The 7,500-nt window shown below is 36.4% G+C and overlaps 1 protein-coding gene across 9 annotated transcripts in view; it reads left to right on the top strand.

The window, feature by feature from the left end:
- LOC135092993 (pleckstrin homology domain-containing family G member 7-like) overlaps window positions 1–7,500 on the top strand; it is a 212,478-nt gene that overhangs the window by 105,365 nt on the left and 99,613 nt on the right. For all 9 annotated transcript variants that reach the window (XM_063991818.1, XM_063991819.1, XM_063991820.1 and 6 more), the window contains one exon: window positions 4,807–4,883. The gene's annotated coding sequence lies outside the window, so the exon portion shown is untranslated. The remainder of the gene's footprint in view (window positions 1–4,806; window positions 4,884–7,500) is intronic.

Genomic DNA, 7,500 nt, shown 5'->3' with positions numbered 1-7,500 from the left:
TCATTCCTCATTTACCTCTCTCTCTCTCTCTCTCTCTCTCTCTCTCTCTCTCTCTCTCTCTCTCTCTCTCTCTCTCTCTCTCTCTCTCTCTCTCTCTCTCTCTCTTTGCAGTATGGTTCAATATTCCATCAATTACACACGGACCGTCATTCTTACTTACTCCCATTAATTAGTTATTGCGTTCCCTCTAAGCTGGCGATATTCTCAGCATTCCCTTTGCCTCCACTAACCTATGCCCTTTCACTGCTACCTAATTGATCTCTCTCTCTCTCTCTCTCTCTCTCTCTCTCTCTCTCTCTCTCTCTCTCTCTCTCTCTCTCTCTCTCTCTCATTTCTTTTATATTTACTTCCGTTTTGTTGTTCTTGCTTTTTTTTCTTCCTTCTTTAATTTTCCACTTTTGTTTTGTTTTCCTTCCTTTAGTTTTTTCTCTTATTTTTTTTCTCTTATTTGTGTCTTTTCTGCTCTCTCCCTTACTTTAATTTCATTTTCCTTATTTTTTTTGCAGTTTTTTTTCTCTTTTTTATATCTATATTTTATTATTTATCTTTTTTCCATTATTCTTCCTTTGTTCGCTTATTTAATTGTTATTCACATTTTTTTCATGTTTATCTTTTCCACTAATTCTTTTTTTTCATTCCTTTATTCAATCATTTATTATTTCCTTCTTTATGTTCTCCCATCCTTCTTTTCTTCATGTATCTAATATTCCCTTTTTTTTTTTTACCTTCCTTTATCCATCCATTTATTTCCTTTGACAAGACAATTTCTCTTATCAAGACTCTCTCTCTCTCTCTCTCTCTCTCTCTCTCTCTCTCTCTCTCTCTCTCTCTCTCTCTCTCTCTCTCTCTCTCTCTCTCTCTCTCTCTCTCTCTCTCTCTCTCTCTCTCTTAGTATTGTGAAAAATTCCTTCGAGTGAAAACAAATCCGTGTGTGTGTGTGTGTGTGTGTGTGTGTGTGTGTGTGTGTGTGTGTGTGTGTGTGTGTGTGTGTGTGTCTGTCTGTCCTCTAATGGCGGCTCTCAGGTTTGTGTGAAAATTAATTAGGTAATCAACTTTGTTTTCGGCAAGGAAGATCTGGATACCTGTTTGAAGCACCGAGAGAGAGAGAGAGAGAGAGAGAGAGAGAGAGAGAGAGAGAGAGAGAGAGAGAGAGAGAGAGAGAGAGAGACCAAAACATCAAAAAGAAAACACGATAAAGGAACAGAGACAGAAAATCCAAGAATAAAAAGAATATTAGAACGAAAACAAAACAAAATAAAAAAGAATAAAGCAAGAAGCTCAAAAAAAAAGTAATAAATAAAATAAAAGCTAAACCAAACCCTGGAATAAACAAAAAATAAAAAAAAAAAAACTTGAGAAAAGAAAGAAAAATATATAGATCTACATTTCACCTTAAATTTTTCCCTCGCTTTTTGAACACCATAAAGAAAATGGGACTCAGGTGTTGTTTTGTCCGTTTTCTTTGAGGGAGGGAGAGTGAGTGAAAGAGAAGCGCAGCGTGAAACAACGTATGGGAAGAGAGGAAGGAAGGGGAAAAAAGAGGGAAGGAAAAAGGAAAAAGATAGAAAAATGGTGGAAAAGATGTGGTTAAATATTTTCACCTAATCTTGTCTGTCTGTCTCTCTCTCTCTCTCTCTCTCTCTCTCTCTCTCTCTCTCTCTCTCTCTCTCTCTCTCTCTCTCTCTCTCTCTCTCTCTCTCTCTCTCTCTCTCTCTCTCTCTCTCTCTCTCTCTCTCTTTACCTTTTTTTTTTACTTCCATTTTTCTGAGGTAAACTGCTTTGTACACTTCAAATTAACTTTTAAAATTTAGACTAATATATTTTATTTTTTGTATCTTCCTTTCTTTGACTTTTTTTTTCATATTACTGCCTTTATAACTTTTGTATTCCTGTCTTTGTTCTCCTTTTCTTCCTTCCTTTGTTTTACTTTTCCATTTTTTTTTTCAAGAATTTCTTCTTTCGGTTTCTTAATCTTTCTATATATCCTTCCTCTCAAGTACAGGCATTTTCTCAGTTATTCTTCGCTTCTTCAATTTCCTCTCCTTCCTTCCTTCGCTTCTTTTCAGTAGCCTTTCCTCCCTTATTTTTCAGCCTTTTTTTTCCCTGAATCGACAAAATATTTTTTTTCTTTCAGGTTTTCAAAAATATTTTATTTTACGTTACCAGAACCACATTTTTCCTGTCTTTTCTATCATCCACTTTGGTGTAATCCTCTTTTTAAACTCTCTCTCTCTCTCTCTCTCTCTCTCTCTCTCTCTCTCTCTCTCTCTCTCTCTCTCTCTCTCTCTCTCTCTCTCTCTCTCTCTCTCTCTCTCTCTCTCTCTCTCTCTCTCTCTCTCTCTCTCTCGTTGTCAAGTAAGTCGGATTCTTTCACTGGATCTACAAATAAGGTTCGAACTCTGATAAAGGCGATGCGATTTCTTTTGATCAATACTAAGACATCATTGGCAATCTCCTTTCATGCTGCTAATTCTCTCTCTCTCTCTCTCTCTCTCTCTCTCTCTCTCTCTCTCTCTCTCTCTCTCTCTCTCTCTCTGACCTATATTTCTTCATACCACCTCCTAATGCCAATATATAGAAGGTTTTTGGCGTGTTGATCTTCCACGGTTTAGTTTTCATCACTCCACAAGGTTACCAGTTGACACTTTTCTCATTTTCTTGGTGTTTCTTGATGATTACTTTTTTTCTTCTTTATTATCTTTTTTTCGTAACATTTATATTGTCCTGTGTTTTGGTTTTGTGTGTGTGTATTCTCTCTCTCTCTCTCTCTCTCTCTCTCTCTCTCTCTCTCTCTCTCTCTCTCTCTCTCTCTCTCTCTCTCTCTCTCTCTCTCTCTCTCTCTCTCTCTCTCTCTCTCTCTCTCTCTCTCTCTTTGTGAATAAAAATTTAAGTACTTTTTTTTTTACTACATTATTTCGCCACTGAATAAATCAATCAACTTTCTAAAAAAAAATAAATAAAGTCTAACTATGCTCATTGACTAACTTTCCGACTAATTAACTCAGGAAACAAGCAGTAAACTTCGTTATTAGCCATCTGACTAACTAATAAACTCATTCACTAACTATCTAAGCCCGGAACTCAATAACTATCTAATTAACAAACCAAATAACAAACTAAACAACAAACTTTAACTCACTCACGTAACTACATGACAATTCACAAAACCGACTCACCTGCACCTTGACGCACCTTAATTATGAGCCACCACCAGCGTTCCCCAGGTGGTCATATAGGTGAGATGTGGACAGGTGTGCTAAGTGACTCTCCTGGGCCCTTTAACACATACCTCTTCACCTGTCCTCGTATTGGTCCCTGGAGTCTACCTGTCCGTGATTATTTTAGGTGTTGCTTCTTGGTATGTCTCGACTAACTCTTTTTCTTGTTTTTTTATTACTTTTTCTTCCATTTTTGTTTCGTTTCCTTGACTACTTTTATATATTTTTTTCTTTATTTTTGTATTTCTGTGTTTATGTGTTATTTTATTTGTTATTCCGTTATGTTCGTCCTTCTTCTTTATTTACTCAGTTTATTCTCACTCTCCTCTCCTTTTCTTATTCCTCTTTTTTTTCTTTCGTTCTCTTCATCAGATCTGTCTCGGTGTTGTATTTCCTTTATCATGTCTTTCTTTTCTATCTCGTTTTTATTTAATTTTTTTCATTCGTCTCTTACGTCTGGCATTCTCTTTTTTTTCTAATATGGCTTATTTCTCTCTCTCTCTCTCTCTCTCTCTCTCTCTCTCTCTCTCTCTCTCTCTCTCTCTCTCTCTCTCTCTCTCTCTCTCTCTCTCTCTCTCTCTCGTGTGTGTGTCTGTGTGATGATAATGAGAAAAAAATATGAAGTAGAATAAAAACGAAACTAGACCCAATACAAAATATGCAGGCACACTAATTTCTAACATCTGTGATACAATTTTCTCTCTTATATTTCACATTTTGATCTGTATTGGAATTTCAAGACTGATAATCCATATTTCCTCCTGCATTCGAAATTATTAACCTTTTTGTCATTTTTAACGTGTATTCTAATATTTCACCTGTATTTCAATTATTCAACTCCTGCATTCCAAATTTTTTATCCTGTATTTCAATGTTTTTCACTTACATTTTATTTGTTTAACTGCTGCTTTTCATTTTTTCTTCTATTTTTCACGAGTATTCTAATTTTAAACACGTGTATTCCAGATTTTCACAGTATTTTTCTCTTTCAATCTGTACTTCATTTTCTTCACCTGTACTGCAGTTTTCTACACCTCTACGCAAGATTCTCACCTATATTCCAAATTTCAACTTACCTGCATACCACTTGTAGCTCTTTTTTTTTTTTTTCATTATCTATATTTGTATTTGATTTGTGTCTAATTACCCACAACTATTCAAATTTCTTAAGCCTTATTATTATTTTTTTTTTACTTTCAATCCCAACTCGAACTCATACGCATTTTTTTCAACTCCTTCATTCCTTTTTCCACTAGTATCCAATATTCCACCTGTATTCTAATTCATCAACCTCCTTTCTTTCTTCCTTTCTTTCTTTCTTTCTTTTTTATTTGTATTCCACTTTTAACACGATTTTCTCGACACCCAATCTCACTTTCACCTGAGTCCAAAATCTCACCTGTATCCTAATCTCTCAACCTGCTACCCCTTTCTTTTTAACCTGGAATCCCACTTCAAACACACACATTATTTTCTCATCACGTCAACCCCAATTTTCTCTGTATCAAATTTCTCACCAATAACCAAATTTTTCCCACACTTGTTTTTTTCTGCCAGTGGACTAACAGCCCTCGTTCTTTTTCCCCAGGCTTGGTGCAAGGGCGTGATGGAGGACGAGGAGGAGCTGGATACATGAACCTACCTTCCCCTAATGTAGCAGCAGAGGTAAGCTGTGGGAAGGGTGGGGAAGAGGGTGTGAGGAAGGGGAGCATGGGGAGCGCTGGGTAATGGGGCGAGATATGGTGTGATTGGAAAGTAAGGAGAGTGGGAGAGGGGAGAAGGGAGGGAGTGGAGTGATTGAGTGAGATGGGAAGGGAGGGAAGGACGGTGGAGAGAGAGAGAGAGAGAGAGAGAGAGAGAGAGAGAGAGAGAGAGAGAGAGAGAGAGAGAGAGAGAGAGAGAGAATGCAGAAGGGAAACAGGGAAAGAGAGAAGGAAGGAAATATATAAATGTGAATAAAAGTGTGTGTGAGAGAGAGAGAGAGAGAGAGAGAGAGAGAGAGAGAGAGAGAGAGAGAGAGAGAGAGAGAGAGAGAGAGAGAGAGAGAGAGAATATCACTAACAAAAAAAAAGCATGAAAAATAAACAGGACAAAATTGAACATAACACGACAAAATATATTTAAAAGAAACACCAAATTTTAGGCAACGAAAGGATGGAAATAGAGAGAGAGAGAGAGAGAGAGAGAGAGAGAGAGAGAGAGAGAGAGAGAGAGAGAGAGAGAGAGAGAGAGAGAGAGAGAGAGAGAGAGAGAGAGAATACGGGAGGCAATTTACGAAACTACTTCCAGGTTAAAGGTTAATGTAATGAGGGGAGGGAATTATAACCTGGGCTTAATGAGGAGGAATGAGGGGAGTGAGAAGAGGGAATGCGCACAGGTGTATTGCAGGTGAGGCGTGAATACCTGAAGGGAAGTCAGCAGGTGAACAGTATTAGTAAATGAGGCAGGTGTGTGTGTATGTGTGTGTGTGTGTAATGGATTTATTTATACAGGTAAACGCGTGAGAGAGAGAGAGAGAGAGAGAGAGAGAGAGAGAGAGAGAGAGAGAGAGAGAGAGAGAGAGAGAGAGAGAGAGAGAGAGAGAGAGAGAGAGAGAGATTGTAGGAAATTAGTTTTTGTGTGTGTGTGTGTGTGTGTGTGTGTGTGTGTGTGTGTGTGTGTGTGTGTGTGTGTGTGTGTGTGAAATTAGCTTGTGTGTGTGTGTGTGTGTGTGTGTGTGTGTGTGTGTGTGTGTGTGTGTGTGTGTGTGTTCGCGGGCGCAGGTTTACGTACATACCCGCAGAATTGTTATGAATGCCTTTATGAAATTACTGGTCGTTACTTTTTTTTTTTTTTACATTTTTTTTATATAATTTAAATTACATTCGTATTCTGAGAAACATTTTCATTTCAATATTTTTTTTTCATCTTTGACCTTTCATAATATCACTAATTTAGTTCCTCTTCCATTTTCCTCCATATTTTTATTGTTACATATATATGTTTGTATCTCACTTGGTTCTCCCTTGTTCTTTAAAAAATTTGTCTTCTTTTTTTATTCTTTTTTTTATTTATTCTTTTTTTTCAAACACTTCTGTTGATTATCATTTATTTTCCCTTTTTTCTCCCACCGCTAATTATCACGTTAATTTTCTCTTTCTTCTTCTTCTTCTTCTTCTTCTTATTATTATTATTATTATTATTATTATTATTATTATTATTATTATTATTATTATTATTATTATTAACAGCTCAACACTTTCATAAATATCACAAGCACTCGTTCTTTCATGTCTGGCGTCATCCACCCCACGCTTCGCAAATGTTTTCCAGTCACGCCGGGATTTCATTTAGTCCTGCTTGAATATTTTTTGCCATGTTCATATTCCACAAACCTTCAATTAGTGCATTCTGTAAACGTTTCACACCTTTCATTCAATTTTTTCTTTTTTTTTTTACTTTTTCGTGTTTTAATCTTAGTATATTCACGTTGACCTCCCTCTTAGCTTGCGTACACTGGTATCTTTCTGGAGGATGTCAGTAATTTTTTTTTTCATTCTTGTATTTCTTAACGTGACAAAGAGAATGGCGAAGGGCATCAAGAAAATAAAGGTGGGAAGGAAGGGAGAAGCCCGCTTAAATAAAATGCTTCCAAAAGTCAAAGGAAAAAGGAAAAATGTTGGTTTAGTCAGTATATCTTTTAGTATCTACGGAGCTGAGCAGTGTGAAAATTCATAATTCCTTTTCCATAAGTAAATTTCACGTAAATCTTAGAATACCTGTGAGTTCTTTACTTTTTCAACTTAATATTTGTGAATTATGAGATGTTATACACTATTAACTTTCCTTCCTCATTTTTTAAAACCCTTCTTGAACCTGGAGATACCTGTACTTTTCTTGATTACTTTTCTTTACCTGTGAGTCATTACATTAGTCGTGTATTACCTTTGCCCTCTCTCCTTGATTAATACGAGTACCTAACGTACCTTTACCTAAATCTCTCACCTGTATCCTAAACCCCAGAGCACCGGTAGTTTCTCTTCATTGCCTCATTCTACCTGCAAATTATTAGAGGTACTATAATGCTTTCACCTTACTTGTTTTCCATAATAACTGAATACCTTACCTGTATATTAAACGTAGAATATTTAGTTTCTCTTCCCTGCCATCGCTCACTATTAGTATTTAAATAGTACTTTCATTTAGTTTTCCCTGATTCATTACAAATAAATACCTTCCTTATTTTGGCGTTACCTTAAAAATGGCTGTGATTTATCGATGGACAAATACTTGTTTATCATCA

Source organism: Scylla paramamosain, chromosome 41 (genome assembly GCF_035594125.1).
Source record: "Scylla paramamosain isolate STU-SP2022 chromosome 41, ASM3559412v1, whole genome shotgun sequence".
In the NCBI taxonomy this organism is placed as follows: domain Eukaryota; kingdom Metazoa; phylum Arthropoda; class Malacostraca; order Decapoda; family Portunidae; genus Scylla; species Scylla paramamosain.
The sequence above is the reverse complement of the archived record's forward strand: the minus strand, read 5'-3'. Positions and strand labels throughout refer to the sequence as shown.